The 25864-nt window shown below is 42.2% G+C and overlaps 1 pseudogene; it reads right to left on the reverse strand.

Moving 5' to 3' along the window:
* Window positions 1-885: 885 nt before the first annotated feature.
* On the reverse strand, window positions 886-24948 carry LOC139439265 (cilia- and flagella-associated protein 221-like; annotated as a pseudogene).
* Window positions 24949-25864: the final 916 nt, after the last annotated feature.

Genomic DNA, 25864 nt, shown 5'->3' on the forward strand with positions numbered 1-25864 from the left:
GTACCGCAAGAAAGCCAGTCACACGAATTTTTTTGGTTTCTTAGGGCCTATAAGAGTTACGTTCACACTATACCATAGGCTATTAAGTGTGCAATAGCATTACATACATAAAACAATGTGACTGCATTAATTGAAATGAGACAAGGAATGAGCAGATGCTGTTGCAAAAACAGCACCTATAGACTTCCTCAAGGCCAAAAACCATCAGTTGGTGAAAAAAACAAAAAAAACAAAAAACCGCAGTTATCTGCAAAATGCAAGAAAATGAGGCCTGCCTGTACTTGGTGCATAATTGAATCAGGGAAACTTTTATTTTGATGTTGGACATCTAGGCTCTAAAACTAGAAAGCAAATGCCCTTGATAGCGTGAAGCTGTTGTGTGGTATTTGTCACAGAAGCCCTGGCAAACTGTGACACTCTCAAATCAGCCTTAAAGCTCCAGCTGCCTCACCATGTTCCCCACTTCCAGTACCCCTCACCAGAGTCTGCCACAGGAATGCCTACTGTGTGCACACCAATGCTGTCCTTTCTGGGACTGGATGCCACCCAAGCCAGCAAATGCTCAGGGAGCTGAGGGCCCAGTTCCCCACAGAGTGGCAGGGCATTCTCCTTCCCCCAGCCACTTACCCCTGGGCCCTGGGTTCTGCACCTGCCATGACTCTCAGGGGACAGCTGTCAGCATCTGGCTTTAGTCACTAGTCACAGCAGCTCACACCTCACTCACAAAATCTTGATCCCAGCACTAAATCCTGTGTCAAGAAGCTTCAAACACTACTACCATCCTAACAACCTTGATTTTTCAAAAGAAAAAGTTATAACTGGAAAACTACATCACTTACAGTTCAAATTTTTTTCTCTAGGAATTTTAATTCCCAAATGGACACAAAGGAACACAGAGTCTCACAGTAAGTGGACGAGGGGAACCGAGCTATGGGTGATGGTTATTCTAGAATCAGGTATGGGCTGAGGGCTTTTAACTGCAGATTCTTCATCTCCTCAGGCAGCTTTTCTCCTGTCTTCTCTGGTTGCTGTGCTTGGTCTTTCACGTCTCTAAATAGGAAAAAAATGAAAAGGACACATGAGGACAATTAGTCACTCAAGCCACCCAGCACTGACAGTGACATCACAGTCAAATATGGTGGAACATTTTTTAAAAAAAAGGTTTTACATGGTATTTTGTGATCATTTAGCTACCGGTGAAAATCTCAGCTTGTGAGTGATATGAATCTGGCATCAATCTCCCTGCGCCGAGGTCTTAGCCTGCCCAAGTTCCCTAAACGTTCAGAGCCTCCATTTCCTGAGAGGGGTGGGAGCTCCGTGGAGGCAACAAACACTCTCTTGAGTTCATTATAGCCATCAGGAGAGAGCAGGTGATTCTTTCCATCTGTGAAAATAAATATTTGCCAGACCAAATGGACAGCAGTCTTCATGGGGAGATGGAAGGCGACGTGTGTTGTGTGTTCCCTGTGACTGTCCCTGTCTGTTCAGCTCTGGTGCATGTGCCTGACTAAAGGAAGGGCTTCTGTTGGTTTCCCGCTGAGGCTGATGGAGGTGAGGAAGATGAACATATAAGGACAGAGAAGACAAAACTGAACATGGGATATAACTCTCATCTTGAGCTGAAGAGAATTTCCAAACCAAAGAAGTTTTGAAACTGGTCTATGTGATATCAGCCCGTTAGAATACTACGCAGCCAATCAAATGAGAATTATGTTGACAAATTCAACATGTGGGGAAAATGTACATAAGATTTTATCTGCAAAACAGGTGAATTCAAAATACTGAGGATATATCGATTTCAAATATATGCAATGCATGCCTGCTGTGAAAAACTGGAAGTTAACTGTTTAGAAAATTTTCAGAGTTTATTGTTTCCTAGCTTTTTTTTTTTTTTCTTGACAAGTAGCTAAAATTCATTTTAAAAGGAAAAAGAATGACATACCACTTTGGGCAAATGTATAAAATAATAAATTCTATTTCACTTAATAATTTGATAATCAAATGGCATTCCACATTAACTGAGTAGTATAAAGGGTGAAAAATCATCTTAAATTACAAAAGAGTATAGTGGTATTGGATAGAAGCCTGATCATGGGGCAAACCATTCTATGTCCTGGGATAATTTTTGAAATTAAAAAATATATATATAGCTCTTAGCCAACTATTTACTTGAAACATAATGCAAAGGGCATGTGGGAGTTGAGTGTAATGGGATATTTTATAGTGTTCATTAACTGATCAAACCAGGCACTCACTGAAATTCCATTTAAATTTTTCATCTTAAACTCTCTTACTAGAAACTTGCAACTTCCTTTTGGAGACCAGTGGGTTGCTGCAGGCCTTGAAATGATCACAAATGTACCAAAGACTCCCATACTCCTAAGACGTGGGCATTCCTTTCAGAAAAGATAGGACCCAGAACACCTTAAACTAAGTTAGAAGACAAGCTAGAAAAGAACTTTGCAACATATCTAGAAAGGGTAGAGATCCTTAATATATGAGGGATTCACAAGTAAATGAAAGATAATGTTAAATAGACAAAAGATGAAAAAACAGTTGATAAGCAGAGGATATTTTAATATCACTAGTAAGTGAAGAAATGAAAATGAAGACAAGGGGAAGGCATTTTAAAGGTCATCTTGGTAAAAATGAAGCAAACATAAAAAGGACAGTGTCCTGTTGTGCAGGGTGTTTGGAGACAGGTGCCCCTGACCTCTGCTGGTGGGAGGTATGGGAAGGACTTTCTGAATGGTAATTTAGCAACAAAATTACCTTAAAATGCATCCACAGACCTTGCGTTTATGTTTCTAGGAATTTCTCCTAAGGAAACATTCTGATACTTTTGCACGTGATTCTGCCACAAGGACCTTTGGCTGCAGCAAAACATTGGAGTCTACGTGTCCAACAACAGGGGTTGGATAAATACATGAAGGCATATCTACCCAATGAAATACAATGATGTTACCTATGTTTATCAGTGCATATTTATGGTATATTGTTAAATAAAAATACAGAAAACAAAATATGTAGAGCATGACTTAATTGTTGTTAAAAACTTTTTGTAAATGTATACATATGTATACAGAAAGGTTTGGGAGGCCATATATCAAAATGTAAAAGTCACCACCCCTTGGTGATTGGATTATGTTTTGGTTTCAATCTTTATATTTTTCTGTATATTCTTAGTTTTAAAATACAAATGATAAAAAATAAAAGAAAAGGTATATTCTTTTAAAAAGATAGTTTTAAAAAGACTATACCTGCACGTTAAAACTTATAAACCATATGAACTATAGGGGGTTATTTATATCACAAAAGGATGCTTAAAAACTGACATGTTTATGACTGTGACAATGTACATTGGAAAGACAAACAGCATACTAGATGCTCCTCATTTGCTTATGAGATAGATTTTTTTTTTTTGAAGGGGGGGTGTTTATAGTATGGGTTTATTTGTTCTGCACTGGCCAGGTGACAGTGAACTCAGAATTTACAGAATAAGAAGAAAATACTAGAACCTTCCTTACTTTGCTGAAAGGGACTAAACAAGAGGTGCTTGGGGGACACATTCAGGGGAACTCAAAGAGGCTAAATGAGGGATATGGGAGATGGTTTATTAGTTGAAGTGTTCCTGTATTCTGAAAATAAAATTGCCCTTCTGAGCCAAAAAGGCAGATTAATAACTCTAGTGTAGAGGGCTAAACATGCCAACAGAGTGAACAGAAGCCTTAAGGAAATACCTCCAATTTCAAACCTAATTCCACCAGTGGAAACTTTCAGTGCTCTGTTTCATGCCCTAGAAGTCTAACTCTGGGTAAGGTTGGGGTGGGGGAGGGAAGCTTTGGACACACAGGAGAACATCTGGGAATACCTTGGCTGCACGTTGGAATCACCTGGGGAGACTTACAAAACCCTGGCACCTGGGTCTCAACAACTAGAGGTTCCGATTCCATTAGGCTGAAGTACAGTCTGGGTAATGGAGTTTGTAAAGCAATTTTATTGAGCTCTATGCACACACCATACAGTAAATCCAAAGTGGACGATCAATGGCTCTCAGTATAATCACAGAGTTGTACATTCATCACCACAATCAAGTTTTAGAACATTTTCATTACTTCAAAAAGAAAAACCCAGTACCCTTTAGCAGTTACCTCTCAACCCTTCTATCCTTCCCCAGCCCTACACAACCACTAATCTAATTTCATCTCTGGAGTCAGATTTTATTATCTGCATTTTTTTTCAGGTGAGGAAAGAGGCCCAGAGACAATAAGCAATTTGACTCAACACCTCACACGTGATAACCGGTGGTGCTGGGATTCGGCCCCAGGTCTCACCTGGCTCTAGAGAGCCCAGGGCCCTTACATTGAATAAAATGCAATCAGCTGTTGAGAAGAAACAGACACATCTCTGAAATCAAATGATAAGCAAATAGGAAAACTGGATTCCATCTTTAAAGTTCACTTGCCAACAACATTTGAGGGAGTGCATGTGTGCAAAATAAAGCCCACATCAAAATAATGAAGGCCTTAGAAACATGTCTCTTACTAAAGCCTGAGATATTTAGATTCAGCTACGATGACAGGTCTGTACTTTATGCAGGACAAATTTTACCCAATGGTACGTCTTATTATGGCATTAAAACGTCCACTTACTTCTTCTTGGTGTCCTTGCAGTCTAACATAGGGAATTCCACTTGGATCATTTCTGGAGTCAACATAATATTTACATCCTGTTCACAAAGCTCACTGAAAAGTAATAAGATGTTTAACTGAAACTATTTCACCTTTCCAAAGGAAAAATATAAGGAATATGCCATCATTTAAGGGTTACACAATTCTTGTGGCTTTCCACATTGATTCCATCTACCTATTCAAAAAAAATTTATTGAAGTGTATCACTCATACATAAACATACATAAACAATAAGTGTATAGTAATAGTTGTAAACTTATAAAACAAGCATACATAATAATGTCATACAGGGCTCACATACCTCACCTCACCCTACCACCAATACCTTGCATTGTTGTGAAACATTTTTAACTACTGATTAAAGAGCATCCTCAAAATATTACTAATAAGCAAAGTATCTTACATTTGGTATATTTTTCCCCACCCAGCATATTATTATTACTACTATATCATTTATATATGAACATACATAAACAATAAGTGTACAGTAAAAGTTGTAAACTTGGAAAGGAAAACACGCATAACATCATTCAGGGGTCCCATACATCAGTCCATCACCAACACCTTGCATTGTTGTGAGACATTTGTTTCAAATTATGAGAGAATATTGTCAAAATCTTCCTACAAACTATAGCCCCATATCTCTTTTTTTCTTAAAGAATTATTTATTCCTCCCCTTCCCCACCTCCCTCCCCTTTGTCTGCTTTCTGTATCTATTTGCTGTGTGTTCATCTGTGTCCGCTTGTATTCTCATTAGGTACTTCTGGCAAGTGATCCTGGGACCTTCCAGAGTGGGAGAGGGGAGATCACTCTCTTGTGCCACCTCAGCTCCCTGATCTGCTGCGTCTCTTACTGTCTATCCCCTGTGCCTTTTTTTGTTGCATCATCTTGCTGCACTAGCTCTCCATGTGGACCAGCACTCCTGCGTGGGGTAGCATACCTGCAAGGGGCAGTACTCTGTGCAGGTCAGACTCCGCATGGGCCAGCACACCACATGGCCAGCTTTCCTTCACCAGGAGGCCAAAAGCATTGAACCTTGGACATCCCATATGGTAGACCAGAGCCCAATTGTTTGAGTCACATCTGCTTCCCTATAATCCTTATCATACATTTGGTGGATTTTCCCTCAAACCAACCCTATTATTATTATTTTTTTTTAAAGATTTATTTTTATTTATTTGATTCCCCTCCCCTCCCCCGGTTGTCTGTTCTCTGTGTCTTTTTGCTGCGTCTTGTTTCTTTGTCCGCTTCTGTTGTCGTCAGCGGCACGGGAAGTGTGGGCGGCGCCATTCCTCGGCAGGCTGCTCCCTCCTTCGCGCTGGGCAGCTCTCCTTACGGGTGCACTCCTTGCACGTGGGGCTCCCCTACGCTGGGACACCCCTGTGTGGCAGGGCACTCCTTGCGCGCATCAGCACTGCGCATGGGCCAGCTCCACACGGGTCAAGGAGGCCCGGGGCTTGAACCGCGGACCTCCCATGTGGTAGACGGACGCCCTAACCACTGGGCCAAAGTCCATTTCCCTTATTAGTTTTTAAACATACTTTTATGACACAAGTTGTAAATTTAAAAACAATCATGCACATGTGCAGAATTCCCATATAACACCCCTCTAGCAACACACCACACTATGATAGAACATTTGTTACAGATTATGAGATAATATCATCAGATTATTACCAGGTCCATAATGTACATCTGGCACTTTTTCCATACTCCACCATATCAACACAGTACATCTTTGGCATAGATGCATGAATATTACATTATTACTGCTATTCACAGTCATAGGTCACTCCACTTCTGTTTTTCCCATGTTTCTCCATATTCACACCACCCTTCGATATTGATGTACATCTGCTCCAGCTCACAAAGGACATTCTTGCATCTGTACTATCAGCTACAATTCTCATCCACCTCTGGGTTTACTGTGTTAAGTCATTCCCTAGATTATATTCTAGCATTCTTTCATTTGACATTTACATCCCTACAATACCCTTTTCAGCCACATTCCCATTTATAAACCTGCTGTAACTATCATGTGTTACCATCCACTCTATACATTTCCATACTTTTACAGTAAAGTTAGTTAAAACTTCTCCATACATTAAACATCAGGAGTCCATCTCAGTCTTTCTCTTATCTCCATTAACAATCTACCACCTACCACCAGGTCTTGAAGATATTTTCTTTTATTTTTTTCTAGAAGTTTTATGGTTCTTGCTTTTATGCTTAGGTTTTTGATCCATTTTGACTTAATTTTTGAATAGGGCATGAGATAGGGGTCTTTTTTCCCTCTTTTGGCTATGGATACTCAGTTCTCTTGGGACCATTTGTGGAATGGACCATTCTGCCGAAGCTTGGTAGGTTTGAAAGGCTTGTCAAAAATCACTTGACCATAGATGTGAGAGTCTGTTTCTGAACCATCAATTTTGTTCTGTTGATCTGTGTGTCTGTCTTTATGCTAGTACCATGCTGTTTTTACCACTGTAGCTACATAATACGATTTAAAGACTGAAAGTGAGAGTCCTCCAACTCTGTTTTTCCTTTTTAAGATATTTCTGGCTATTCAGGACATCTTACCCTTCCAAATAAATCTGATAGGCATGTTTTCAATTTATTTTAAAAATGCCAGTGGAATTTTAATTGGGATTGCATTTAATCTGTATATCAATTTGAGTAGCACTGACACCTTAATGATATTTAGTCTTCCAATCTGTGAGCATGGAATGTTCTTCCAATTATTTAGGTCTTTTAAATTTTCTTTTAACAATAATTTGTAGTTTCCTGTCATATTTTATCTGTCATATTTATTTCCACCATTCTTTTGACACTTTTAGTTACTTTTATTGTTATAATTTTTATTACTATTCTCTCCTCCAAGTCTCTCTCTCCTGTCTTTTCTTTTCAAACCATAGCACCCTTTGGTATTTTCTGCAATCTGTTCTTTGGCTACGAACTCTCTGTTTCTGTTTATATCCGTGAACATCCTAAATTTGCCATCATGTTTGAAAGACAATCTTGCTGGATGTAAGATTCTTGGCTGGAAGTTTTTCTCTTGCAGTGTCTTAAATATACCACACCACTGCGTTCTTGTCTCCATGGTTTCTGATGAGAACTTGACACTTACTCTTATTGAGTATCCCTTATATGTTATGCATTGCTTTTCTCTTGCTGCTCTCAGAATTCTCTTTTTCTTTGGCATTTGACATTCTGGTTAGTATGTGTTTTGGAGTTGGTCTGCACAGATTTATTCATATGGGAGTACATTGTGTTTCTTCATCACGGATATCTATGTCTTTCAATAGGGTTGGGAAATTTTCTAACATTATTGCTTCAAATATTCCTTCTGCCCCTTTTCCTTTTTCTTCTCCTTCTGACACCCATGACACATTTGTTTACATGTCTCTTGCAGTCATTTAGTCCCTGAAACCCTGTTCAATTTTTTCCTTTCTTTTCTTGATCTGTTCTTTTGTATGTTCACTTTCAGAGGCCATGTCTTCTAGCTCACTGATTCTCTCTTCTGCCCCCTCAAATCTACTGTTATATGCCCCCAGTATATTTTTTATTTTATTTATTGTGCCTTTCATTCCCATAAGATCCACTATATTTCTATGTATGCTTTCAAATTCTTCTTTGTGGTCGCACAGTGTCTTCTTAATATCCTTAATCTTTTTAGCCATCTAATGGAATTTATTAAGGATATTTGTTTGAACATTTATGATAAATTGTCTCAAAACATTTGTGTTACCTGGAGGCTTATCTTTTTCCTTTGACTGGGCCATATCTTCCTGTTTCTTGGTATGCACTGTAATTTTTTCTTGGTGTCTCCACATCTGGCTTACTAGATGGATTTATTTCTGTGAGCAATTTCTCTCTTTAGGTTAGTACTTTCTCACCCTTTCTCCCTTGTATTTTGTGTTGTAGTAGCCAAGGATGTAGTTGATACTGTAATCTGTGGAGGTTGAAGCTGCCCACATTTCCCCAGGAACTAGTGAAGCTTCTCCCCCCCTTTCTCCTCTGTGAGGGACAGACCTACAGCCATATGTAATAATCCAAGTCTTGCATTCCAAGATCATCTGTAGTTGCCTGAAAAGAATGATGAAACTTCGTGTACTTTCCCCTACTACCTGGGCCAGGATGGAACTGCAGGTTTGGGCAGCAAACTATGCCATGAAGGGCCAAAATGACTATAGCTGCCAGGTAGAATGACATAGACTGGCCCTCCTCCTCCCCTGCCAAGGGTTGCAATGGATCGTCTGGAGTGCCCAACAATCTAATCCCTGTGAGCCAAATGTGCCTGCAGTTGCCTTGCGAGGCTGAGGGAGTACTGTCCCTTCTGCCCTTGGGGGGAGGGTGGATTCACAAGTGCCCAAGAGTTCAGTCCCTGTGGGGTGAAAGTGCCTGCTGTCACCCAGAGAGGCTGAGGAAACACCAGCACCCACCTATCCTATTGGGGGATGGGGACGAATCCACAGGCATCAATGGTACAGTCCTTGAAAACCAAAATTTCCTGCCATTGCCTGGAGAGGCCGAGGAAACACCAGCCCCCACCTATCCTATTGGGGGATGGGGTTGGATCCACTGGTACCTAACAGTCCAATCCATGCTGGCCAAAAGTGCCTGTCATTGCCTGGAAAAGCTGAGGAAGCACACCTCACTCCTATCCTACTTGAGGCAGGGATGGAGCTACAAGTGTCTGACTATTCAGTCTGTGGGGGACAAAATCAGATCCAATTACCATGAGAGGCTAGGGAATCACTGTTCCTTTCTTGTCCTATTGGCACTGGGGTAGAACCACAGATACCCAATAGTTGAGTTCATGCAGGTCAAAAGCACCTGCATTCATTCTGAAAGGCTGAGGAAGCACCAGACCCCTTCTATCTTAAGAGGGGTGGGAGGTGAAGGTGGAGATGGAATTGAACTCACTCAATAAACCAGTTCATGGGGGCACACAGGGCCTGCAATAGGGTGGCCCACAGGATCAATGGGGAAAGTGCCCTGGTGTAGAAGGATTCTGGGTATTTGTGGAAGGTTGGAGCCAAGAGAAAATGCTGAGAAATGGAGGTGGGGTGTGAGAGAAAGACAGGGGAACAAAAGTCCTGGCTAAAATATATGGAACATTCTCTCTGAAATGATGTGATGATAAAATAAATTGCTAACATATTTTTTAAAGGGATAAAGAAGAGCCTGAGACCTAGAGGGACTTACATATGGGGCTGCACAGGGTTCCAGCTGGAGGCAGGGTACACTGGATATTGGGGAAACATGCACAGAGGTTCTCATGTGGAGAAGCAGCTCCTGACCAAAGACACACACTCTCAGTTCTGATGCTGAGACTGTAGATACCAGGTTGAAATAGGGATGAAGCAGGAGATTCAAGGACACAGTTTCCCTGCCCATTGGATGCTGATTAGTGGGAGCAAATTTAAGGGCCTTGCTTTCATAGCTATCCAAATCCTACCCCTCTTTCAAGTATTAATCCAAGTCCACATGATCAGGGAAGCCTTCAAAACCCATTTATGCCCTCTGAGTTCCCCTCCTTTGAGCTCCTGAAGCACCTAAAGTTAAGGGAACTTTTGATCTTACCATGAACTTAGTTACCATCTTACCTAGTTAGCGGAATGGCTAGGTGTTGGCCTTATCTTCTTATTTGGCTTTCAAGCTCTCATGACATCTGTGATATTTTTGGAAAACAGATCACATGAGAGACCCAAGTTTAAAAAAAGGACCATTGGACTATTTCCAATCTGTCTTCTTCTGGCAGGCCATCCACAATTGCAGGGGCATCTATAGGAAGTGTAACTGTATGAAGGAGTCACAGCTGTGGAGAAATCACACAAGCAGCCAAAGGTAAGTGATCACATTATTTGAGTGTCTTTATATATTTTTCCCAAAGCATGTTATTTTACACTGGGAGAAGCTTCTACTGCTGTTTCCCTAGAGGGAAGACCTTCTACTGGGTAGGTTCCAGTAGAACCCAAAAAGGACATTTTTCCAGAGTTTAGAAACAGAATCATAAGATTTTTTCCCTGGTGAGAACTAAAATTATATTATTTCTTGGAGATTGGGGACTGGTAAGTCATTTTTCATTCATAATAGCTTTTCCCACTTTTATATACTCCCTTCATCATTCTATTCAATGCCAAACCTTCCTTCCCTCCCCCGTCCTTGCGCATTATTTGGTATTACAAGTTTAGAGCTTTATATAAAAATTCTTGGGTATTAGGACATTAAAGGAATTGAGCTAGGGAGAATAAATGTATTGTTATTTAAAAGTTGGCCACATACTTCTGGCCACACATTCACTCTTTGTTCCTACTCCTTCCTTATAAACCTTTCAAATGATATTAAAGGAATAAAAAAAAAACGAACCTGCAACAGCAAAGAGAAAGGACATCAATGGAAAAAAGTTTCAATAATTTCCAGGAAGAATTTCTGGATGCTGAGAAGAGACTGTCTGAAGCAAAGGAGAGAAGAAAACTGACTTCCTTGCAGACCCCTGAGAGGCAGCAGAAAGCAAGTAAGGCAGCAGATGGGGTGGCAAATGGAATAACTGAAGGCTCCTGGTGAGGACTTACATGTCTTTGAGTTAAGTCTCTTTTTCCCCCATTTATTTTGTTTTAAATGTTGCATTCAAAAAATATGAGGTCCCATACAGTCCTCACCCCCTCTACCCCACTCCTCCCACATCAAAACCTCTTCCATCATCGTGGCACATTCACTGCACCTGGTGAATACATTTCAGAGCACTGCTGCACCACATGGACAGTGGTCTACATTGTAGTCTACACTCTCCCCCATTCCACCCAGTGGACCATGGCAGGACACACTGTGTCCAGCATCTGTCCCTGCAGCACCACCCAGGACAACTCCAAATCCTGAAAATGCTCCCACATCATATCTCTTCTTCCCTCTCCCTTCCATCAGCAGCTACCATGGGCACTTTCTCCACATCAGTATTACAATTTCTTCCCTTACTAATCACAATAGTTCCCCAGAAGAACACCAGTAAATCCACTCTAATCCGTACTCTATTTCTCCATCCTGTGGACCCTGGGATGGTTTTGTCCTGTCTCTTTATCTTCTTTTAGTTCTTGTGCAAAAATGTACCAGCTTGCCGAGTATAAGAGACTGGTTGAAAAAAATTATGGTACATAGTTTACACAGCTGTAAAAAGAATGGGGAATGGGATCTAAGTCCCTTCTCAGATAGAAGCAGAATGAGTATCACCATCCCCAAACCCTCATGTTGGGAAATGAATAGCGGACTAAAGTAGACTCATCGTTATTTTCCTATAGACTTGTTATTTTTCTAGCAATGCAGGAACTTTTATCACTGATATAAAGGTAGGGCCCACCAGAGGTTCTGAGAGATAGGAGAGGGAAGAATAGGTATAATGTGGGGGCATTTCTAGGACACTAGAATTGTCCTGCATGACACTGCAGTGACAGATACAGCCCACTATATATTTTGTCACAACTTACAAAAATGTGTGGGACAGAGTGAAAAATGTGAACTGTGGTCCATGGTTAGCAGCAATGCTTCAATATGTATTAATTAATTGTAACAAATGTACCACACTAATTAGTAATATTGTTAATGTGGGAAAATGCACGTGGGGGAGGGTGTGGGGCATATGGGAATCCCTCAATTTTTTTATGTGACATTTACATAATCCAAAGTGTCTGTCTACCACATGTGAGATCTGAGGTTCAAACCCTGGGCCTCCTTGACCCATGTGGAGGTGGCCCATGGGCAGAGCTGATGCGTGCGAGGAGTGCTCTGCTACCCAGTGGTGTCCCGATGTAGGGGAGCCCCATGCACAAGGAGTGCACCCCGTAAGGAAAGCCGCCCAGTGCGAAAGAAAGTGCAGCTTGCCAGGAATGGTGCCACACACATGGAGAACTGACACAACAGGATGACGCAACGAAAAGAAACACAGATTCCCGTGCCGCTGACAACAACAGAAGTGGACAAAGAAGACCCAGCAAATAGACACAGAGAACAGACAACCGGGGTCGGGGGGGGGGATGGAAGGGCAGAGAAATTAATAAATAAATATATTTATTTTAAAAAAATAAAAAAAATTGCCAAATAGCCACCTGTGACATTAATTTTTTAAAAAGTGTACCTCAATTAACAAATTTGAAATATGAAAATCGGTGGATACATCATCAGAGTTCTCAGAGAAGTAAACTTCTCTCATGCCTTAAAAATACAATTTGACATACCATCAACATTTAACCTTTCAGGATCACAGCCTCTGTGATACAAACAGATGAGCTTTGGCTTACCTCTGGCTCACCTCTGCCTTAGAGGTGTCGGGCAAGGATGGGAGAACCAGGGACTGAAATCTTTTCCAGTGCATTATTCCAGGAATAATGTCCTATAATGAAAACCAGCAAAGGACATCAAGTATAAACCCAGTGTGTGGTGAGGTAAAGTCTAGGAAAAACTTCCATTGCCTTCAGGACCACTGTTTTTCAGTCTGGAAAGTTTAGCTCCAAAATGTTTTATTCCATTAAGTTTAATTTTTCTGATGCTAAGAGACAACTGCACTAGCAAAGAACATTAAACGGGACAACACAGAAATAAAGTAGGGACAAAGGAGACCTGTTTTCTCCTTCCTTTGCACAGTAGGAACAGTATATCCACTCAAGGGGGGATGGATTTGGCTTTTGTGGTCTGTTTTAATGATTGCAAATGCAAGGCTAGTACAATATTCCAGGACGATGGGTAGCTCGTCAAATGGCACTCCGGGCAAGGGGGGAGGCGGGCGAGCACATGAAGCATGTGTGCAGATGAAGGAGGGCGCTGCTGGGGACCACCAGCTCGTGGGGTGTAGGGTGTGTGCTGGGGGGTAAAGGGAAGTGTGAATGGAGAGGCAGGCAAGTCACAGAGGTCCTTGTGGGCAAAGTTCACGAGCTTGGAGCTGGCTCCTGTGGGCAGCAGGGAGCCACCAAGGGCCTCTGAGCTAGAAAGCAATGCAGCTAAGGGAGACTTCTGGGGATAGTGACTGTGACAGTGGTGGGCAATGGGGCAGAACAGAGAGGATGGATCCACATGCTCTTGAAGAGGCAGACTGTGGGGACTCATTTAGATGAGTGAATGAGGGAGAAAGTGGTCAGGGTGACCCGGGTAATTGCCCAAGTGCAGTAATGAACTGAATTGGGAATTATTGGGCCTGAGTGGCCTGAGTGCACCCACACAAGGGGTGTCCTGGATGGTGGGTTTTCAGGACAGCCCAGTCTCCTGGGGAGAGAAGGACATCTTTGGTGCCACCTCCTACTGTGCACCTGTCACATCACCACTGTGCCCATCCCTGAGTTTTACATACTTGGCAGTGCCAAAGGAAAGAGGGCATCTGCCCATGGGTTCTTCCCACCTTGGGACCCTCCTTACATGGCTGAAATGGGAATGCAGTGAGCCTCAGAAATAGCCTTCAAGAGGAAAAGTGAGAGAGAATGTTGGGGAAAGGGAAACATGCAGCCCGAGAGGCGGCTATGGGTGGGCAGGAGGTGACAGGGCTGGTAGAGTGAGAGTGAACGGAAACCATCGAGGCTGTCACTCTTGGTGGAGGCTGCAAGCCTTCTTTTCCTTAACCTGAGTGGGGACCCATTGCCCTCGGGCCTGCACCTCCCTGCAGCCCAGGGCCAGCTCGGCTGGCAGCCTGGTGATGGCATTACCGTGTGAGGAGAAAGTGCTGTTGGGTGACAGGAATGGTGGAGCCGATGTGGGGCTCTTTGGTAACCTTGTCCTTGGGGTGAGGGCACAGATGATAACCTATCATGGTTTCTGTGTAGGTAATAGGGTGCATCACAGCAAATAAGCCTGGGCTGGGATTCTACAGAAGAGAGAGGAAGTGAAAGGAAGATTCCTTTTTGTTTATCAGTTTCAGCACTGGGCCAGGACAGTTGCCAACCAGTGCCTCTGGCTCCCACAAGCACCAACATTCAACTCCAGGTCATCTCGTCGGGGGTAGATAAGTGGGACAGCAGAGGTGTCTTCAAATTGGCAGGGATTTTAAATGTCACAGTCGTTCATACAGGCCACTTTTCGGATTTAAGAGCTTCAATTCATCCCATGTAGATTTACTGAGTCACTTGGAAACAAGTAAAACTGAAATGTCAGCCTACAACGGCTTAAGTATTTCTTTCCAAATTTGATAAATTAGCGGAAATATGGAATAAGCCAACTGACTGAAAAGCAAATAAGCTTCTAGTTTTGAAAACAAAAGGAGCCTCCTTTGTCATTTAATGACTTTCAAGAGCAGAAAAAGGAGAGAATGACATTTCACCTATCATATCAAGAAATGCTAACGCTTAACATTGGGTAATGTTTTTAATCTGGGAAGGCTCCATTTGGATGTAGGGTCAGGTCCTTCAGGAGGACTGCACCAGTTTTTTTGTTGGTGTTATTTTTTACAAGTTTTCCAGCACAACTGATGGAGGCATAGAGCAATTACATCATAATAGTAAAATATAGAGACTTTTAATGGTCCTCCTGGGGCATGCACAATAAAACACCTATTCCCAAACACACTCTTCTCCCCCTTCCAGTTGTTTAATCACAGATGTTTCAGAACATCTAAGCTGAAATTGTTGTACAATTTTTTAACAATTAAAAAAACCACCAACTCCTCGTGGGCATCAGAAACCCAACCTCACTGTGAAGAAACTAATGACCCTCTCCCACTGAAATGAAACGAAGTGAAACCAGGGAAACCCGGAAGTCCCAGGTGCAGGAGTCCTGGTGCAGAGCATGCACCTAGGAGTGGGGTGGGAGTTAAGAGGCTGGAAAGACCAGGGGATGTTAGTGTGGAGATGTGATGGGGAGATGGCTTTGGCTGAAGGGGTGGAGGTGAAGAGGGGGGAAGGCAGGGAGGCAGTGAGGGCCACGGAGGGTCTGCCTTCCCCCAGGAAGGATCCAGCACACATCTCAATGAGTGCTCAATGCGGGAGAGTCAGGGCATGGGGACAAGGACAGAGTGTGACGTGGGTGGCACTGGGTGTCCCCTACGAGTTGGTGAAAGGTGGAGATGTGCACAACACCAGGGGAAAGGGAATTTGCTGTGTGGCCCTCTGGAGTGTCTCTTACACTGGTTGACAGAGGGTCCACAAGGTTGCCACTTGGCCAGCTCTCTTGGTCAGCCTCCGGCCAAATGTGGTCAATGAAACCTTTTTGGAAATGGCCATCTCACCATCTCCAATGGCTGTCATGCTTCATAGCCACCTGGGTGAGCCAGTGTCAGAGTCCCCTACCAGGTGCCTCCTGAATTATGGGGTTTTCTACTCTGGCAGTGGGAACTGGAACTTTCTTTGGCCCTGTGTGAGTTTCAGGTTTGTCTCCTTGAGTCCTTTGGGGTTATTCTTTCCTGGCTTTGGGCAGTTTCCTGACATACATTTGCTGACCAGTATTCAGCTGCTGACTTGAGAGAGACCCAACACAAGCTCCAGAACTTTCTCTCTGCACCTCTCTCCTCCCTTGTATCCTGTCCCATGACCTCTCAGCCCCTTGGCCCCCTCATTCCTTCTCATCAACTTAGGTAAAATCCTGCCCTTGGTGTGGGTTCCCCGACTTTTGCTGCAGCTTGGATGCTCTCTCCAGGTGAACCCGCAAGGCTCACCTCTGTTACTTAACATCTCTCAGGGACCACTGTCCTTTGTTAGTTGATACCCAATGTATGTTTTTCTAAGTTTGTCTGTTTCTCAGTTGATTCAGGCAGGATGGGAAATTCACACCCTGTTACTTCATTTTGACCAGAGTGGAAGTCAGTTATTATTTCTTGAATGCCATATCTTCCTTCTTTCTTCATTTACACTGTTATTTTGATGGAGTATATGCCCAAGCAATTTCCTAAGACAGAAACCTACCTTCCTGTCAAGAGGCTCTGGCTTAGAGATTTTTTGAAAAATGCAAGTGGGGCAAGAATGAGAATTATGGAACCTCTGCCAATTTGCCCAACACTTTTAGAAGAAATAGGTAAATACATCTCTACATCCTGGGGACTTCCAATGATCTGAAACCAATGACTACATTTTGGCATGTGAAGTTGTTGGGACAAATTTTATGGTTCACCAGGAATCTCTTAATGGAGAAAACAGGGTAAGAGTGGAATGTAAAATAGGAACAAAAATGCATTGACTCAGGGAAAATTTCATAGGTGAAACTTTATCTAGAAACTATAGCTCTACAACCAAATCCTTTGATTTTTTTTCTCTTCCAAACACAGGCAGAGCTGATAGACCCAAAATTCCACGGGAACTAAATGGGCATCTGATCTAGCCACCATCCCTGATAATGCTCCCCAGAGCAAAGGGCCTCAGATTCCCTCATCCTCTGCTCATGTCCACTAGCAAAAAGTAGGGAACGATACAAACACAAGGCTTTCATGGAAAGGAGCCACAGAGGAGGCTGTCCCTGAGCACAGCTGTGCTTGGGTTCCCACCCTGTACATGGAATCTGTGCCCAAGTATTTGTGGAATTAATGGATAAATAAATAAATTCTGATACTTTCCAAGAAAGTATGAGCCTAACTAGGGAAAATTCTCTCGACCTCTCAAGGCTGCAGGTTTCTTGCTATTAGAATGGGAGTGGAGTGGAGTGGGTGGATTTGGAGAGATCAGAGGTGGAAGAGTGGTTTTATAGCCTGCCGTGGGGTACCCCAGGGTTGTGCAGGGACAACCCTCTGTGGATGCTCCAAGGGCAGAGGAGGTGTGGGCTGAGCCCCTGACCCCATTGCAATCTGAGCAGCCAGAGCCGCCTCCATTTTACCTGTTGGCTTTCCAGGTCAGATTACATTTGATGAGAGGACCCTGCCACTAAAAGAAGAGTGGAAACCCTGAGGCAAATGTCCTGTGAGGTGAGTTCCAGCTCTAAGATTCTCCATGACTCTGTGGAACACTTCCCTCACCCAGCGAGACTCTGAGGAGTGCATCCCATGATGGCCAAAGTGCTAACATCACAGCTCACAGAGGAAAGCAACGTTGATTTCAGAGCAGGGGCGAGGTAAGGAATCCGGGCTCTCAGGTGGGTTTTGGTTCCTCCTCTTACACCAAGTACCTGAGCAACCTTGGCTATGACCATCAGTAGCTCTGCCCATATGAGAGGCAGAGCTTATATGGAAGAGAGGGAAGACTCCTAAGTAGTGTCTCAGGTACTTCTTAATTCCATGTGTGCACGTGTGTAAGTGAATGGGCAAGAGTGTGTGTGTGTGTGTGCATTAATCTTTAAGAAAAGAGACCATAATTTGGGCGATGACTGTGGATTTTCACTGATGGTCACATTATTACATAGAACCTCGTCAGATTCCCTGTCTGGATCTGATTCCATCAGGATTGGTGTAGACAGAAATAGAAGGATAGAAGAGGGAACCCTGTGAGGGTAGACAGGTGTAAGTGAAGAGGGCCCACAGTGTGGCTGGGACACATGCAGCAGGGGGCCACGGGGTTGGGGTGTTATTACTGGCCTCCCATGATCAGGAGGTTGGGCTTCATTTGGTAGAAAACAGGGAGCCGGTGAAGAATGTTGAGCAGGGTAGTGGCCTAAACAGAGTGTGCTTCAGGGCAGTTAATCAAGTGAGGTTATAGAAAAACTAAACAGAAAACTGAGAGGAAGAGATACACGCGTGGAAGGAACACAGACCTCTGCCCAAGGACAGAAAAAGGAATAGAAAATCACTGTAGTGATAACTACTCTGGGTGACAGGGCTTGGGATGATTTTGCTTTCTTTTTCTTTCTCTTTCTTTCTTCTTTTTCTTCATGTATAATACCATGAATGTATGTACGGCTAATGACAAAAGATCATGAAAACAAATGCTACAATTTTTGAAAGAGAGAAATGCAGATATTCTCCAAACAATAAACACAGACACGCAATTTCCAAGATGAGATATCATTTAACATTTGAAATTGCAAGAGAAAAATGAATTCCCTATTAATGCTTCAGTTTTCTTATAAAGTCACTCACTGTTGAAATAATGGAACAGAGAACAAAAGACTGTCACTTAAAAGAACTGTCACAAAAATATAAAGCTGATCATAGTCTAGGGACTTGGCCAAGGCCTCAGGTGGCTTCATGTTCAAGATCGAGGTCTTTCCAGAGAGGTGAGGCATGGCGTCCTGCTTTGAAAGGGTGATGATGGTGGTGGCTTCGTCCTTCACAAGGACCAAAGGAGGCAGTTAGACTCTAGGCCACAGTAGGGTGGGGTAGGGAGTCTGGGGCAATTCTGGGAGATGGGACATGTTACCTCAGCTCCTTGCTTCAGGGCTTTTGAGGTTTGTAACTTGTCGATGACTTCTGGATAGAGAATGGCTGATACCCCTTGATTTGGTACACTTGAGGGACCTGAAAATGAAAGACGACAACTGAGTGGATATCCTTCAAAATCCGTTACCCTTCTCGAACACTACCACACATGCTGGATTACTTCAAGAGGTGGGTGGGATCTATTTCTAAGTGACAGCATTTCTGAGCCACTCGATGTTAAAAGTAAAACAAGCATCACAATGTAACCGGAGATTGTAGTGACTGCTAATTAGGACCAGCACCAGATAGCTGTCAATCCAGAGCCTTCTTCTGTGTCCCACCACACATAAAGATTCATACTTCCTCTCCCATACCAGATGGCTTAACTGCAGAGAGACACCCAACACTGGCTGGTCAATTTAAATATTTTCCAAAAAAGAAGTGGTCATATACCTCAAGAGAGATCGACTAACTCTTATTCGCTTCACCTTGCCTTTTTTCCTCAAGTTTCTAATAAATGCAGTTTGGAGAGCTTCATGTGTGTATAATCTGTGATATATCATAGTTAAGACACTGCTCTGTGTGAGCCACGTTCAGCAAAAAGGATCTGTTACACCTCACACATACAATAAAATAGCAGCAGAAAAACATACATAGTATGCTACCCAGTATCACCCATAATAGAACAAAATGATAAAATAATACAATTCAAATTTAAAAATATTTTGTTGACTTCATAAGAAACACAATCAACTAATGCCATGTGACAGGTCTGACCTGCAAATTCTGGAAAGAATAACGCTGCTTGATCTGATCTTTTGAAGACCTAATTGGGACCAGCCCAAGACCATCAGGTGCCTAAAATGCGAAAAGTTTTAAAATTGGCACATAATCCACAGAGTAAATCTTCTATTTCCACTACATTTTGAAAGAGGAAATTGACAGTTCTCAAGGAACACTGTTCCCGACCCCAGTTGATACTCCATGTGCGGGGTGCTGAGGCAGCTCTGGTTATGCCTCTCAGGACTGAGGAGGGCCACATTCCCACTCAGCTGGAGGAACACAAACGCCAGTGGTAACCTTGAAACTGGGTCCAAACAACAACTCAAAATGCACCGAGATGTACTTACCAAATGCAATGGATGTGTCATGATGATGGGAGTGAGTGTTGCTGGGGGGGGGAGTGGTGGGGTGGGGGTGGTAGGGTTGAATGGGACCTCATACTTTTTTAATGTAATATTTTTACAAAATCAATTAAAAAAAAAAATGCACCAAGAAACACCAGCCCGGGAATTATAATGGAGGAAACATAGTTTTCTCTGATTTCCTACCATAGGAAATTAGTTATTGATAACATCAAATAATCTGAGACTGATTTTGCCCTGGTTTTTATACCAATTGGATGAGATACCTTATTAATTTACTAAAGACTAGGTGAAATTTTACTTCTGCTGACAGAACATACAACTGAAATGGCACTACAAAGTGTTGCAAGGCACTGGCTTTGTCTCTGAAGTGATGCAAGTGTGGCGTGGAATACAGACAATACTGTATACCTGTAGTCCAGGAGGACAGCAGGGTTTAAAGTTTGCTGTGCAGGAGTAAAGGAGTGGATTTTTCAGGAAAGTAAGCATTCACCAAGTCAGGTAAAAAACACCGTACAAGGTTCATCTTTCTTTTTTTGGGATAGCCTCATAAAGAAAACTTGAAGAATTTGTGATTCTAACTTATGTCCTTACTAGGAACTGTGGGGGCAGTTATGATACATAATAGCTAACATATATTGAGCATTTACTATATGCCAGGAAATGGGTGAAGAGCTATATTAGCTCATTCAATTCTATCAACAGCTGATAAAATTTAAGGTCTCATTTCATAGATGAGGAAATTGAGGCTCCAAAGATTTAAGGAATAGGTGCTTGGTGGTACCAGGACTGAAACCCAAGCCTGTAGCCCAAACCCCACACTCTGCCTTCTAAGGAATTGGCACTGCAGGCCTGGCCATCTCTGAGGCCTTTTCTATTCTTTCTCAAAGAGGAAAACTCCAGCAACCAACCGTTTTCACCTTTTTTTCATTTCCCAAAAGTGTCGCATGCAGAGGTGTGTTTAAGCCTCTGTTCCTCAGGTTGTACATAGCTGTGGAATCAATCAGCAGTTTGATTGGAAACCAGCCTGGAAGAATACTAGTTGGCTCTACTCTCAAATCACTGCAGAGATATGGAGAGATATGGAGATGATGACTCTGTTGTAATTCACTGCTGGCCCAGGATGTTTTCCTGATTAAAAGCCAATTGTGGTTGGCCTTGGGGAGGAGGGAATCTTAATATTCAAATCTATCCTTCTGTCTGAATTGCTATCCTGAAAAATTTCATATGAAACTGCAAATTTTGTAGGTCAAAAGTGATTAACTAGCAGTAAGTTCATATGGTCCAAAGGAGTATTTCTAGAATTTTCACTGGTATTCCTCTTCAAAAGGGGAATAATGATTATATACCACAGTCTTCTGTATTTATGGTTTCATGTTTGTAAAAATGACAATGCTCATTTTTTCAATCAAGGAATAAGAAAGTAATAAAAGAAGGTAAACATTCATTCCAAATTCTAGCATTTGGATTTGATAAACATGTTTTCAGATCTCTTCTGCCTATATACAGGCATAAAGGTAAAAGCAATTTTTAGAAATGGGGTCCAAATATATGTGGTTCTAAAATTACAGCAAACATTAAAGGAAACTTTTAAGTTTAACAGAAAAGGAAACTGAGGTGAAACTGAAAAGAACATGACAATTCATTTCTAGAATGCCCCTCTCCGCATATCACCTTTATGAATTCTTGTTTCAGGAAGATAGAATTACCTGAAAAAATTTTGAGTGTATGAAGAGTCCCTTCCTCCTTCAAACTCCTCTTCTGTTTCCTGGGTCAATTCTTCTTGTATTGATGTTTTTATCTGCTGATGCCCTTTCTCTTTTCCTCTTCTTCCGCCTCCATTCCCATTCCTCTCACCACTCTGCCCCAGTATCTAGGCAAAATCCTCTACCGACTCCTGGTTATCATTCATCTTTGAATGAAGACAGTTCCATGGAGATCATTAGCTGCTGATTAGAGTGGAGAGGAATAAAGCAGGGTACTGCAGTTTGGATTTATCTCTTAAATTTGCAATGCCTTCCATAATGGATATAAGCCTCCCTCTTTGTTTTCAGGGGTCCAGAAGGAAGGTATCACTCTCAGAGGCACTCCATGAATCACCGGCTTTCTTTTCGGTGATCTGATGAGTGCTGCTTTCCTTCCTTCCTTCACTATCTTCACTTTTATCTATTTTCCTTGGTGACGAGGGTAGACCACAGATTAGGACTGGCATATTGCCTTGACCTCCCCTGCCATTTTGCAATCTCCAACAACAGTCCCTCCTCCTTCCATGCATGATCTGTGACCTGCATGTAACTACCATCAAAGAATCCCTGGGCAGGCCTTTTAGGGATATGATACCAGAAAAAAATGACATCCTGCCCTAAGCCTTAAGAAGGATGGACAGGCTCATAGCTTCTTGGGGGTTTTGACTCAAATTTTACAATGTGGGCTGGAAATTCAGCATAATGTATGGTTTGAAAGTAGTTTCTTGTTTCATTGAAAATGGAGCTTTCAACTCCATTTTCCATTCCAGTTTTCAAGGCATGGCAGTGCAGTGAAAATGCCTTTAGTCCATTATACCTATGACTTCAATCTTAATTTAAACCCTGAGGACTTTGTTTGATTCTTCCATAAAGCTATCTATGAAACTGGGTACCTACATTCTAGGGTCATACTTGAGAAAGGAAGTTATACTACTTTTCTATGCCCCATGTCATATCCAAGTTGGAATTGTACTTGTTTGCATTCATGTTTCATCTCCTCAGGAATGATGAATTCCTTGAGGGAAGGTTCTGTATGTGATTTACCTTTTCTATTTTCTACTGCAGCACCACCTAGAATCCCCTCCAGCTGCCAGGATTCCTCTTGAGAGAAACAGCTCTAGGGGTCAATGCTCTTAGGCATTGCCTTCATTGAAGGTCAAAAGGAAAGGCTATAAATACATGGGCCTCTACCTACTGCAGCTTCAGAGCTCATCATGGTTCAGCCGATGCATGGATTGAAGCCTCTCTCCCTGCCAGTCCTTCGGTCCCTGCCCCCTCACAGGTGCTAATCCTAAAAGCACCCTAATATGCGTTCTGTATGCTAATTTCTGTCTCAGACACCCACAGAACCGAGGACAGTGCCTGACATATTATGTGCACTCAAGAAATACCATATTTCGTTTCACGGACAACTACGGGACATTGTAGATCCCCCCAGGGCCCACTGGATGGAACGTGGGAGAGTGTGGGCTATGATGTGGATCATTGACTATGGGGTGCAGTGATGCTCAGAGATGTTCTTACCAGGTGCAATGGATGTGTCACGATGATGGGAGCAAGTGTTGCTGTGGGGGGAGTGGGGGGTGGGGGCGGTGGGGTTAAATGGGACCTCATATTTTTTTAATGTAATTTTTAAAAATAAATAAATAATTTAAAAAAAAAGAAATACCATATTTCATCTATACTAAGACACTGTCACTAAATTAGTATGAGGCCATGCTAATAGGCAATTCTGTATGAAATATTTCCCAATTACATAGACAATAAATGTAAGAAGAAAGTGATCATAGGAAAGATGAAATACAGAATTTATTGGAATCAATAAATCTTTTTAGAAAATAAAACTGAACATTCCATTTTTCATCAGCCTTGGCCAGCAGAGAAGTCTTTGTAGAACTCAAGGACCAAAGGAAATGTATAGGGTTTGAATTATTCCAAGGTACTCAGATGAGTTCCAAAAGAACATGTGGAAATTGCTTTTCATCTGTACCCCATTAATTATTGAATATTAGGCATTTATTCTTGCTGGAAAACCACAAATAAATCATCTCATATGAGATAAATAGTCTGATATTTTAAATCACTTAATTATTTAAGTGAAAAAACACATGGATTCTGAAAGTTGATCTTGTAATTCTTGAGGACATTAATCTGCAATGCTTAGCAAGTATTTTGGAAAGTGAATGGCACATTTATTCTCTGAAATTAAAAATCATTTTGCATATACTCTTTGATATTGATTTAATCACACTTTTTATTATTATTTTGGAGAATGTAGGCAACATTACTGGCTATGTGACCCTGCGCCTCAGTTTCCTCTTCTGTAAAATGATAAGCCAGTCTCATAGATTTGCTGCAGATCAAATGAGTGGATACCACTAAAACGATTTAGATACTGCCTGACACTCAGTAAATGCATTGTAAAGCTTAGCTATTATTTTTATTATAATGCATCATTATGCCCATAACAAAAAGAACTGTCATACCTCCTGCTCACCACTTTGAGAGAGAAAGAGAGAGAACTACGTATAGGGAGAGAATCGTGAGTCTTATGGTTTAGATTCTGGGGCCATATTTCCTAATTACTAGCTTGGATCACAAACTTGTGGGGTGACCTTCTCTGGCATACCCATTACCCCATGCAGCAGAAGGTCTCTGATGAACAAAGCCTGTCTCCTGGAGCCAGGCCTGGCTCTCTTGGTTTCTCTCTCTGCCCTTCTGCTCTCACACCAGTTCTTGGGTCTGGGTTCTTGGAAAGGGCTCTAGTGCTCTGAGCCGATTCCAGGCTGGGCAAGACCCAGCCCAGTTTACCAGGATGCTCTGTATAGGAGTATAAGATGCAAGGCTGAACAAAGAGATGATCCCTGGTTTCTCACTGGGCCCAGTTTCCTGGCCACAGATCTCCTTGAGAAAGTCCCTGGAGGATGTTAGGGGCTGGGAATGGGCTAGGGTTTGCCTTGGCTGCCCAACTACATCGGGCCTCATCTGCTCCCATGCCTCAGGCTAACAGCACCCACCAACTCATCGGAGCCTTGTGGAGGACTGTACAATGGGAAGGCAAAGGGCAGCACAATGCTGGGTGATACAGAGAACCCGATGGAGTTATCGTCTTGACTCATCCCAGGCAAAAGAGGCATTTGGAGGGAGTTTCATCTATGGGTGGGGAGAAAACAGTACTTTTAGGGCTTCTTAAAGTATTTTATGGGAAACTACCATGTTCAGTTTAATATTTTGACAGCTTCTTGGATATTTGTCACACACCATTTCAAAAGTAAGATGTCTACATAGTTTCCCTCATTTTTTATCCCTTTTTATCCCTTTTTTTAAAACTGCTTCTCCAGTTTTAAAGAAAAAATTTGTTTTAAAATATTTTTTCCCATAAATTATAATTCCTAATTAAGGTATTTCTCATGAATATTGTTTGTCTTTGCAAGGACAGAAGAAAAAGAAAAGGTATATGAGTAGATTTTAGAGATAGCCACATATAATTTGCAGATAATTTTTAAGATACTTTTTTAAACAGACAGTTTCTCTATTGGAAGCTCAAAACCAGAGACATATAAAATACAGGAGGTGTGGCAGTTTATAACTGTATGGACCACAGAAAATCATGATCTTAAAGCTAGTACATTCCTGTGGGTGCAAACCTATTTGAAGTAGGGCCCTTTCATAAGCTTCATCCTCTTACTGGAGTCCTTTATAAATAGGATGAACAGAGAGACAGAGACACCGAACTACAGAGGCATGAAGCTGAAAGCAATGAAACTTGGAAGAGAAGGAAGAGCCCAGCAGATGCCACCATGTGCCTTGCAATGTGACAGAGGAGTACAAGATCACTGGCAGCTATCTTTGGAGAGAAAGCATCACCTGAGGATGCCTTCACTTGGACATTTTTCTCACTCTCAAAACTGTAAGCTTGTACGGTAATAAATTCCCACTCTACAAAGCCAATCCAGGAGAGCAGATGTGGCTCAAGGCCATCTACCACATGGAAGGTCCCAGGTTCGATTCCTAGTGCCTGCTAAAGACAAGCTG

The sequence above is a fragment of the Dasypus novemcinctus genome, chromosome 7 (genome assembly GCF_030445035.2).
Source record: "Dasypus novemcinctus isolate mDasNov1 chromosome 7, mDasNov1.1.hap2, whole genome shotgun sequence".
In the NCBI taxonomy this organism is placed as follows: Eukaryota; Metazoa; Chordata; class Mammalia; order Cingulata; family Dasypodidae; genus Dasypus; species Dasypus novemcinctus.